This window comes from Felis catus, chromosome B3 (genome assembly GCF_018350175.1).
Source record: "Felis catus isolate Fca126 chromosome B3, F.catus_Fca126_mat1.0, whole genome shotgun sequence".
NCBI classification, from domain to species: Eukaryota; Metazoa; Chordata; class Mammalia; order Carnivora; family Felidae; genus Felis; species Felis catus.
In genome coordinates this window covers 23,080,811-23,093,517 of record NC_058373.1, presented here as the reverse complement: position 1 = coordinate 23,093,517, position 12,707 = coordinate 23,080,811, and positions in this window count along the sequence as shown.

Genomic DNA, 12,707 nt, shown 5'->3' with positions numbered 1-12,707 from the left:
TGCCTAGACAGGGAGGGACTGTCTGGATCCAGAGGCAAAGACTGGAGGATTTGTGGGTAGCACTGTCAAGTTCAGATTCCCCTGCTGTTGGGCTTCCTTATTTTGGTTTTTAAGACTTGCATATTTTCTTTTCTTCCTATCAACCCAGGGACTCCTGAATATAGGCTTTTCAGCCCCTGGGCTATGTTTTCTATACTTGAGTTTTTCTATACTCCGCCTAGGCTCCTCTGTGTGCATTTGTGTCTGGTCTGGAGAAACCAAGTCTGTCCCCTTCCTTTTTTACAGCTTAGTGTTATTCTGGCATTTGGTTAGACTGGCTTTATCTGTTTAATGCTATCAATGCATTTTAAATAGGGGCTTTGAAGTTCACTCCCACCACCAGGGCTTTGTTTGGGATGCCTTGGCCTTAAAACACTAGCCAAACTTCCAATTTGTAAATCACAACCAAGAGTTCTTATTCCTGGATGCAAGCCCAGGCCCCAAGATGTCTCCTACCTAGGGTCATAAAGAGCAGAGAGGAAGAGGAATAGCAACTCATGGCCAGGGGTTTGTATGAGAATCTGTTCTTGGGAACTAGATGCCTCTGCCAGCCTGAGTATAGTGCTGACTTCCCTTCCTCTCTCAACTGGTTCTGAGTAGTGTCTGAGATCCTGCTCCATAGGATTTAGGGGTGGGACTGTGGGTGTACAAGTGGCCTGCCCTTTTCTGTTTTCACTGAACAGCTCATTCTAACAGGGGAAGAAGGGAGAAAGATCCAGATTGGGTGAGGAGGTGAGGGTGTCAGGGAGACAAGTGTTTTGTGTTACTGTTTCAATAAACTGATTTAAAGTTTAAAAAAAGATACTGTTTTATGCTAATTGATCAGATATAATAAAAGTCAATATTCTGTACTAGCAAGAGTGAGTAGAAATTGACATTTTTAAACCCTGCTATAGCTGCATAAATAACTAAATGTTTTCTTATTTTATTCATTAATTTGGAATATATACTGAACACCTAATATGTTGCAGATGCTGTGAAAGGAGTTAGGGATGCAATAATCAACAGACTAGACATTGTCCTGTGCTTGTAGCATTCAGTCTATTGAAAGGAATAGATGAATAATAAGAATTACACTTCCGTGCAGTGAGTGACACTTTTGGAGAAGCACAGAAGTTAAAGAGGCCTGAACAAGTGCACCCAACGCATATTTTCCCAGACAAGTGACACATAAATTTACATCTATAGGAAAAGAAGGAATTAGCCACATAAAAGTGGTGTGGTAAAGGTAGATATTGGAGGGGGGTTTCTTTATGACCAGGGAGTTGCTGTGTGAACATACACACAAGCATAGAAGACTATAAAAAGTTGCTGAAAATTCCCTAAAAAGGAGATGGGAAGTAAGTTTCAAAACAAGCTAGAGACTAGAATATTGGACAAAGAGAAAAAAAATTACCATACTTGAGATAGTCAATGTCATCAAAGACATGACTAATTTCCATCATACAAAGGTCCAACAAACTGAGAAGGAAGAAGGAACTATGCTGAAAGATGTCCTTCTTTTGATTATGCATCTCCTTTTATTTTTCTGATTGCTAATCAAAACATCCTTCTGCATCTCTCAATTTGCCTCATTATTATTTTTTCACCTACTGAGCAGTCTGGAGCCCTTAACTATGTTGCGTATTTTCTCATATCTTAAGAGTTCCTCGTGTTTTCTTAGTAACAACCTATTATGTATACACACACACACACATACATATATGTGTGTGTGTGTATATATATATATATATATGTGTGTGTATATATATGTAAATATATATATATCTTTTGCTAATTGATGTATAAGTTCATTTGCTTATATATTTATGTAATAGAGACTCTTAGCTTCTACTATATAGCCATATTGTATTGGACACTGGGTATATATTAATGAACTAGACAAAAGCGGCCCTGGCATGAAGGAGTTCAATGATAAATTCATAGTGTTGATAGAGTATAATGTGAATGTAAATGAACAAATGAACCATTAAATACAAATTACATTAGGATAAGATAATGAAACAAATGACTTGTTTAGAGTGATAAGGAATGGTGGAGGAGATTGTCTAAAATAAAGTAGTCAGGAAAGACTTTTCTGGCCAGGTGAAATTTAAGTGGATACTTGAAGGATTAGGAAATATCTACAAAGAGTAGAAGGAACATGATCCCAGTTAGAAAAATAACATGTTTGAAGTCCCATAGTTACTTATGTGGATTTTATGGTTGCCTCTGCCAGCATATATAGCATTTAATATGATGAACTGACCAACACACAATATCCAAAACTCTTTTCTGATCTGTTGAGATAACTGAGGCAGCACAAGCTAACTATTTGATTTATAGCCTTTCAGTTATGTTCTAGTCAAAATATTAAGGAGAAACCTATTTGTGCTTTCCTTTCCTACATGATTTTATTATTCTAAGAACTTAGAAGATCTGTTAAAGCTTCTGTAACGACAAGTATGATAAAAGCTAAAAGAATCACAGAGATGTGGAGTCTGACATCTTCAAACCACTAAAAACATATCGATAGTTGCCTATAAAAAGGCAGAATTTTTTTCTCACCTTTACTGAGATATAATTGACATATCATTGTGTAAGTTAAAGATGTACAATATGTTGATTTGATACATTATATATTGAAAAATAATTATCACCAAAAGGGAAATGACCCAAATAGATAAAATCATGAATGAAAATGGAATTATTACAACCAATCCCTCAGAGATACAAACAATTATCAGGGAATACTATGAAAAATTATATGCCAACAAATTGGACAACCTGGAAGAAATGGACAAATTCCTGAACACCCACACTCTTCCAAAACTCAATCAGGAGGAAATAGAAAGCTTGAACAGACCCATAACCAACGAAGAAATTAAATCGGTTATCAAAAATCTCCCAACAAATAAGAGTCCAGGACCAGATGGCTTCCCAGGGGAGTTCTACCAGACGTTTAAAGCAGAGATAATACCTATCCTTCTCAAGCTATTCCAAGAAATAGAAAGGGAAGGAAAACTTCCAGACTCATTCTATGAAGCCAGTATTACTTTGATTCCTAAACCAGACAGAGACCCAGTAAAAAAAGAGAACTACAGGCCAATATCCCTGATGAATATGGATGCAAAAATTCTCAATAAGATACTAGCAAATCGAATTCAATGGCATATAAAAAGAATTATTCACCATGATCAAGTGGGATTCATTCCTGGGATGCAGGGCTGGTTCAACATTCGCAAATCAATCAATGTGATACATCACATTAACAAAAAAAAAGAGAAGAACCATATGATCCTGTCAATCGATGCAGAAAAGGCCTTTGACAAATCCAGCACCCTTTCTTAATAAAAACCCTTGAGAAAGTCGGGATAGAAGGAACATACTTAAAGATCATAAAAGCCATTTATGAAAAGCCCACAGCTAACATCATCCTCAACGGGGAAAAACTGAGAGCTTTTTCCCTGAGATCAGGAACACGACAAGGATGCCCACTCTCACCGCTGCTGTTTAACATAGTGCTGGAAGTTCTAGCATCAGCAATCAGACAACAAAAGGAAATCAAAGGCATCAAAATTGGCAAAGACGAAGTCAAGCTTTCGCTTTTTGCAGATGACATGATATTATACATGGAAAATCCGATAGACTCCACCAAAAGTCTACTAGAACTGATACATGAATTCAGCAAAGTTGCAGGATACAAAATCAATGTACAGAAATCAGTTGCATTCTTATACACTAACAATGAAGCAACAGAAAGACAAATAAAGAAACTGATCCCATTCACAATTGCACCAAGAAGCATAAAATACCTAGGAATAAATCTAACCAAAGATGTAAAGGATCTGTATGCTGAAAACTATAGAAAGCTTATGAAGGAAATTGAAGAAGATTTAAAGAAATGGAAAGACATTCCCTGCTCATGGATTGGAAAAATAAATATTGTCAAAATGTCAATACTACCCAAAGCTATCTACACATTCAATGCAATCCCAATCAAAATTGCACCAGCATTCTTCTCGAAACTAGAACAAGCAATCCTGAAATTCATATGGAACCACAAAAGGCCCCGAATAGCCAAAGGAATTTTGAAGAAGAAGACCAAAGCAGGAGGCATCACAATCCCAGACTTTAGCCTCTACTACAAAGCTGTCATCATCAAGACAGCATGGTATTGGCACAGAAACAGACACATAGACCAATGGAATAGAATAGAAACCCCAGAACTAGACCCACAAACATATGGCCAACTCATCTTTGACAAAGCAGGAAAGAACATCCAATGGAAAAAGGACAGCCTCTTTAACAAATGGTGCTGGGAGAACTGGACAGCAACATGCAGAAGGTTGAAACTAGACCACTTTCTCACACCATTCACAAAAATAAACTCCAAATGGATAAAGGACCTAAATGTGAGACAGGAAACCATCAAAACCTTAGAGGAGAAAGCAGGAAAAGACCTCTCTGACCTCAGCCGTAGCAATCTCTTACTAGACACATCCCCAAAGGCAAGGGAATTAAAAGCAAAAGTGAATTACTGGGACCTTATGAAGATAAAAAGCTTCTGCACAGCAAAGGAAACAACCAACAAAACTAAAAGGCAACCAACGGAATGGGAAAAGATATTCGCAAATGACATATCGGACAAAGGGCTAGTATCCAAAATCTATAAAGAGCTCACCAAACTCCACACCCGAAAAACAAATAACCCAGTGAAGAAATGGGCAGAAAACATGAATAGACACTTCTCTAAAGAAGACATCCGGATGGCCAACAGGCACATGAAAAGATGTTCAGCGTCGCTCCTTATCAGGGAAATACAAATCAAAACCACACTCAGGTATCACCTCACGCCAGTCAGAGTGGCCAAAATGAACAAATCAGGAGACTATAGATGCTGGAGAGGATGTGGAGAAACGGGAACCCTCTTGCACTGTTGGTGGGAATGCAAATTGGTGCAGCCGCTCTGGAAAGCAGTGTGGAGGTTCCTCAGAAAATTAAAAATAGACCTACCCTATGACCCAGCAATAGCACTGCTAGGAATTTATCCAAGGGATACAGGAGTACTGATGCATAGGGCCACTTGTACCCCAATGTTCATAGCAGCACTCTCAACAATAGCCAAATTATGGAAAGAGCCTAAATGTCCATCAACTGATGAATGGATAAAGAAATTGTGGTTTATATACACAATGGAATATTACGTGGCAATGAGAAAAAATGAAATATGGCCTTTTGTAGCAACGTGGATGGAACTGGAGAGTGTGATGCTAAGTGAAATAAGCCATACAGAGAAAGACAGATACCATATGGTTTCACTCTTATGTGGACCCTGAGAAATTAACAGGAACCCATGGGGGAGGGGAAGGAAAAAAAAAATACAGGTTAGAGTGGGAGAGAGCCAAAGCATAAGAGACTCTTAAAAACTGAGAACAAACTGAGGGTGGATGGGGGGTGGGAGGGAGGAGAGGGTGGGTGATGGGTATTGAGGAGGGCACCTTTTGGGATGAGCACTGGGTGTTGTATGGAAACTAATTTGTCAATAAATTTCATATAAAAAAATAAAAAAAAATAAAATGCAAAAAAAAAAAAAAAAGAAAAGAAAAATGATTATCACCATAATATTAGCCAGCTAAGACCTCCATCATATCACATAATTACCATTTCTTTTTTGTGATGAGAATATTTAAGATCTACTTTTAGCAACTTTCAAGTATTATTAATTATAATTACCATACTACATTAGATCACAGAACTTATTTATCTTATAACTGGAAGTTTTGGCTAACATCTCTCCATAACTCCCCATACCCACCCCAGCCTCTAGTAACCACTATTATACTTTCCATTTCAATGAGTGTGGGTTTTTTCAACCTAAAAGACATGTCATAGAATATTTGTCTTTCTTCGTCTGACTTACTCCACTCAGCATAATGCCTTCAAGTTTCATTCATGTTTTGCAGATGACAGGATTTCCTTCTTTCTCATTGCTAAATAATATTTGTGTGTGCACGTGTGTTTGTGTGTCTGTGTCTTCTTTATCCATTTACCCATTGATGGATACTTGGGTTGTTTCCATTTCTTTGCTACACTAAACATGGGAGTGCAGATATTTCTTTGAGGATTTACTTTCATTTCCTTTGGATATATACCCAGAAATGGAATTGCTGGATCCTATGGTACTTCTATTTCTAATTTTTTGAGACCACTGTATTTCTTGGAATGTATTTATATAAAACAACCTATTTCTTTAAGCTACAGCCTTGAAGATTTGAGGTTTTTGTTTGTTTGTTGTTGTTTTGCTTCATGCAGCTCAAATATCCCTAAGTGGTATAAATTCCAAGTGTTTTTTTTTTTTCTCCTCTTGCCCCATTGTGTGTTTGGTACTCATACTGGGTAATACTGACCATGACAGAGAATTTATTATATATGAAAAGCAGAGTAATCCTATATCCTTGTGATAGTATTTAATGAGACATGGGAACTTAATTCAGCACTAGGTAATCAGAACGTGGAGATGAGAATTTCACTTAGATCTTGGCAACTGTCAGTGGTAAGAGGACTAGAGATTTTGGTCCCAAAGCTTGAACTACTTTGTTTGTTTGTTTTTGGTTATCTCAGAAAATAGTATATTTAAGTCAGCTTATTATTTTTAAGTTCACATTGTTATTGAATTGAAACATCACGCTAACAATGATAATGCATATTCATTCCAGTGGATAAAAAAGAAAGGTGTATAATTAGGAAGAGAGTAGAGCATCAGGCCAGCCTTTGTAGGCAATGATAAGCAAACGAACTGTATTAAAGAGCAAACAGAAATCACTAATGAGTTTGAGACTGGTTTGATTGACATTACACTTTTAAAATACTATTTTAATTATTTTTTTAAATTTTTGTAATGTTTATTTATATATGAAAGAGAGAGAGAGAGAGACAGAAATAGAGTCCCACCCAAAACCAGCAGAAGACAGGAAATAATAAAGATTAGAGCAGAAATAAATCCTATCGAAACAAAAAAAACCAAAAAACAAAAAACAAAAAACAAAAACAACAACAACAACAACAAAAAAACCAGTAGAACAGATCAATGAAACCAGAAGATGGTTCTTTGAAAGAATTAACAAAATTGATAACCCACTAGCCAGTCTGATCAAAAATAAAAAGGAAAAGACCCAAATAAATAAAATAAAGAATGAAAGAGGAGAGATCACAACCAACACAACAGAAATAAAAACAATAATAAGAGAATATCCTGAGCAATTATATGCCAATAAAATGGGCAATCTTGAAGAAATGGAAAAATTCCTAGAAACATATACACTACCAAAACTGAAACAGGAAGAAATAGAAAATTTGAACACACCCATAACCAGTAAGGAAATCAAATTAGAAATCAAAAATCTGCCAAAAAACAAGAGTACAGGGCCAGATGGCTTTCCAGGGGGAATTCTACCAAACATTTAAGGAAGAGTTAACACCTATTTTCTTGAAGCTGTGCCAAAAATAGAAATGGAAAGAAAACTTCCAAACTCTTTCTATGAAGCCAGCATTACCTTGATTCCAAAACCAGACAGAGACCCCACTAAAAAGGAGAACTATTGACCAATTTCCCTGATGAACATGGATGTGAAAATACTCAACAAGATATTAGCCAACCAGTTCCAACAATACATTAAAAAAATTATTCACCATAACCAAGTGGGATTTCTACCTGGGATGCAGGGCTGGTTCAATATCCACAAAACAATGTGATTCATCATCACATCAATAAAAGAAAGGACAAGAACCATATGATCCTCTCAATAGATTCAGATAAAGCACTTGACAAAATACAGCATCCTTCCTTGATAAAATCCTTCAAGTAGGGATAGAAGGAGCATACCTCAAGATCATAAAAGCCATATATGAATGACCCATATCTAATATCATCCTCAATGGGGAAAAACTGATAGCTTTTCCCCTAAGATCAGAAACAAGACAGGTATGTCCACTCTTGCCACTATTATTCGACATAGTATTGGAAGTCTTAGCCTCTACAATCAGACAACACAAAGAAATAAAAGGCATCCAAATTGGCCAGGAGGAGGTCAAACTTTCACTCTTTGCAGATGACATGATACTATATATGGAAAACCCTAAAGAGTCCACCAAAAAAACTGCTAGAACGGATTTATGAATTCATCAAAGTTGCAGGATATAAAATCAATGCACAGAAGTCGGTTGCATTCCTATACACCAACAATAAGAAATCAAGGAATAGACCCCATTTACAGTTGCACTAAAAACCATAAAATACCTAGGAATAATTCTAGCCCAAGAGATGAAAAATCCATACACAGAAAACTATAGAAAGCTTATAAAAGAAATTGAAGAAGACACAAAGAAATGGAAAAAGATTCCATGCTCCTGGATAGGAAGAACAAATATTGTTAACATATCGATACTATCCAAAGCAATCTACATATTCAATGCAGTCCCTATCAAAGTAACACCAGCATTCTTCATAGAGCTAGAAAAAATAATTATAAAATTTGTATGGAACCAGAAAGACCCCGAATAGACAAAGCAATCTTGAAAAAGAAAACCAAAGCAGGAAGCATCACAATCCCAGACTTCAAGCTATACTACAAAGCTGTAATCATCAAGACAGTATGGTACTGGCACAAGAATAGACACTCAGATCAATGGAACAGAATAGATAACCCAGAAATGGACCCACAAATGTATGACCAACTATTCTTTGACAAAGCAGCAATGAACATCCAATGGAATAAAGACAGTCTCTTCAGCAAGTGGTGCTGGGAAAACTAGACAGCGACATGCAGAAGAATGAACCTGGACCACTTTTTTACACCATACACAAAAATAAACTCCAAATGGATGAAAGACCTCAATAAGACAGGAAGCTATCAAAATCCTCGAGGAGAAAGCAGGCAAAAACCACTTTGATCTTGGCTGCAGCAACTTCTTACTCAACACATCTCCAGAGGAAAGAGAAACAAAAGCCAAAATGAACTACTGGGACCACATCAAAATAAAAAGCTTCCGCACAGTGAAGGAAACCATCAGCAAAACTAAACAGCAACAGACAGAATGGGAGAAGATATTTGCAAATGACATATCAGATAAAGGATTAGTATCCAAATCTGCAAAGAACTTATCAAACTCAACACCCAAAAAACAAATAATCCAGTGAAGAAATTGGCAAAAGACATGAATAGACACTTCTCCAAAGAAGACATCCAGATGGCCAACTGACACATGAAAAAATGTTCAACGTCACTCATCTTCAGTGAAATACAAATCAAAACCACAATGAGATATCACCTTAAACCTGTCATAATGGCTAACATAGCAACTCAGGCAACACTAGGTGTTGGAAAGGATGCAGAGAAAGAGGATCCCTTTTGCATTGTTGGTGGGAATGCAAGCTGGTGCAGCCACTCTGGAAAACAGGATGGAGGTTCCTAAAAAAACTAAAAATATAATTACCCTATGACCCAGCAATTGCACTACTAAGCATTTATCCAAGGGATACAGGTGTGCTATTTTGAAGGGACACATGCACCCCCATGTTTATAGCAGCACTATCAACAATAGCCAAAGTATGGAAAGAGCCCAAATGTCCATCGATGGATGAGTGGATAAAGAAGATGTGATATATATATATATATATATATATATATATATATATATATATATACACACACACACACACACCACACACACACACACACACACACACACACACACACACACACTGGAGTATTACTCAGCAATCAAAAAGAATGAAATCTTGCCATTTGCAGCTACGTGGATGGAACTGGAGGGTATTCTGCTAAGTGAAATTAGTCAGAGAAAGACAAAACTCATATAACTTCACTCATATGAGGATTTTAAGAGAAAAAACAGATGAACATAAAGGAAGGGAAACAAAAATAATATAAAAACAGGGAGGGGAACAAAACAGAAGAGACTCATAAATATGGAGAACAAACAGGGTTACTGGGAGGGAGTATGGGCTAAATGGGTAAGGGGCACTAAGGAATCTACTCCTGAAATCATTGTTTCACTATATGCTAACTAATTTGGATGTAAATTTTAAAAAATAAAAAATGAAATTAAAAAACAAAAGAAACAGAGTGCTAGTGGGGGAGGGACAGAAAGAGGGAGACACAAAATCCAAAACAGGCTCCAGGTTCTGAGCATCAGCACTGAGCCTGACATGGGGTTTGAACTCACCAACCATAAGATGGTGACCTCAGCTGAAGTTGGACACTTAACTGACTGAGCCACCCAGGTTCCCCTAAATTACTCCTCTATTATATTCATAATGATTTGAGAGGGAAAAAGATCGAGATTGTGGTCTGATAAGAGATGGGGATGATGTAAAAAAAGACAGAGTATATGTCTTTTGGATTTTGTTGAGGAATGGAGAATGGGTAGGTAAGGAAGTTAGAAGATTGAGTACTGATTCATGTTTCTAGCTTGAACATCGGGTGAATGGTAGTGTTATTTAATTAGACATGGAACAGGAGGGAAAGAACAGGGATAAAAGTAATAAAAAGTTTATGTATTAGGACTCTATTAAAAATTCTAAGAAATGTATGAGGTAAAAAATTAATCAAGATACTTAACTTAAAATAATGAATCATAGCACTACATTAAAGCAATCCATTTGTCCAGAGGGTAAGTATAAGAGTAAAGAAATGTGTTTATTTATGATTTTATTCTAGGAAATTAAAGTTTTTCCACGTCTATGGTTGAAGAAAGATCTGGTGAAGTGACACAAAAGAGTAGATGAGAGAAAAATAAACTACCATAGTGTTGGATCATAGAAATTAAAATAGTATTATGAGCTGGAGGAATTGGTTAATGACATCAAATGCTGTTGAGATAGCATAAGCATTTGAAGGAGGGATTGCATTAGCAGGATCACTACCTATTAGAAATGAGATAAAGAGGATTAAGTTCAGAGAAATATAGAGTGTTGTGCATCAGCTTAGATGAGAGATAATGGGGATCTTAACCAACAAATAAGTAGTGAGCATGGATATTAATGGGAAAAAATGATAAATATTTGGAGATAAAGTTAACAAAAATGGTGATAGATTAAATGCTAGAACTGAGGATAGAGAAGAGTCAAGGAGTATGGCCAGGTTTCTTGCATACACAGCAGTTTGAGTAGTGCCTGTTATTGAGTTTGGGAGCAAAGGAAAAGCAGTTTTAGGGGCAGTTGGGTGGCACTTTTGGTGAAGTGTATGACTTTTGATTTTGGCTCAGGTCGTGATCTCATGGTTTCTGATTTTGAGCCCCACATTGGTCTCTGTGTTAACAGCATGGAGACTGAATGGGATTCTGTGTCTCCCTCTCTTTCTGCCCCTTACCTCCTCACATGTTCTCTCTGTCTCAAAAATAAATAAATAAACATTTATTTAAAACCAGGTTTGTGTAGAGAGATGCTAATTTCAGTTTTAGACATGTTGAGTTTGAGGTGAATGTGAGGTATCTAAGCAGAGACATCCATTTGACTGGAGAGAAATTCACAAGAGAAAAAGTGAAAATGTAGATTAGAATTTCATAAATCCATGAACACGAATGCTTAGAGGGATTGCATGGACTTTGAAAGGTAAGCTGTGCCTTGCCTGAGCATTTTAGGCAAGATACCTAATAGCTGAATAGTGATTCAGTTCACTGCCAGACACTAACATAGCTATCCTCAAGTTTATGTCCTATGCTAGTTTTTAAAGGCATAGAAGTTTGGGAACCTTGGAGGAGACAGAAGAGATTCAGGGTAGAACATTGAAGAGAGAAAATATGAAATGGACAAATAGACATCTCAAATAAAGTAAATGAATAGTAGATATATTAGGAATAAAGCAAGACCTACAGAATATTGTTTAAAAATACCAAGGTAATGGGGATATGATCAATAGTGTTGGACTTACTTGAAGTGTAAAATAGTATGATAACTGATGATGCCCACTGATGTTACTAATGCATAGGTCATTTTCCTCTAGATAAGAACAACTTAAATGGAATACTTGTTAACAGAAGACAGATTTCAGTGATTTAAGAATTGAACAGCATGAAAGTATCAACAACTTGAACATATTCAACTGGTGGGAAGCTAGTGTTGAGGAAGTGGTCAGATCTACAGCTTAAGTAGAGTTACTAGCCTTAAACAGAATTAGGAATATATTCTCTGTAGGGATGAGAGAAAAGGATAAAACAACTGATTAGATGTATGCACATTTGTGTTTGTGACAGGAGGTTAATGGTGCTCTATTTTCTCTGAGGAGTGGCAGGGAAAGTACATTTTTGAGACAGAGAAGGTAAGTGAAGAGAGAGAAACTTGCAGAATTTCTCTAGAGAATGGGAAGACTGAAGTATTTCCAGGAGCATCTGTCCTGGCAGATTCTTGCAGATATTAGCAAATTTAATTTACCAACATATATATTAAAAATACACTACTGCTAAATTTCTTATTTATTCCAGGAATGTGAGGTTGATTCAATATTAAAAATGAATCATCATAATTCACCATATTAGCAGTCTTAAGAATAAAAATCACATGATCATATTAACTCATGCAGAAAAAAAGCATTTGACAAAATTCAACTCCCATTCATGATAAAGATTATCAGCAAAGTATGCATAGAAATTAATCAACTTGATAGACATCA